Here is a 309-nt window from a genome sequence, read left to right as displayed (position 1 = left end):
AACCAAACTAAAGAACTTTTTTGACTATGTTTTCTCACTTTTATGACCAGTACTTGATGATGCAACAAGCAAAATTTCTGTCTATTTATTATGTGTTCTTGTAAATATAAAAATGTATATACTCCTTATTTATCAATTGATATCATTTTCAGAAGTTAGATATGCCTTGTTAGCTTGGAAGTGAATGGTATTGCACGTGACCTAAATCAAAAAAGCAGTGTGTATGTGTGTGTATGCAGGTGAAAATTATTGAATGTGTGCCTTGAGTTATAATGGTAAAAATATCACATTTCTTTTCATAATTTTTTT

This window comes from Penaeus monodon, chromosome 19 (assembly GCF_015228065.2).
Source record: "Penaeus monodon isolate SGIC_2016 chromosome 19, NSTDA_Pmon_1, whole genome shotgun sequence".
NCBI classification, from domain to species: domain Eukaryota; kingdom Metazoa; phylum Arthropoda; class Malacostraca; order Decapoda; family Penaeidae; genus Penaeus; species Penaeus monodon.
Note: the sequence above shows the minus strand (reverse complement) of the source record.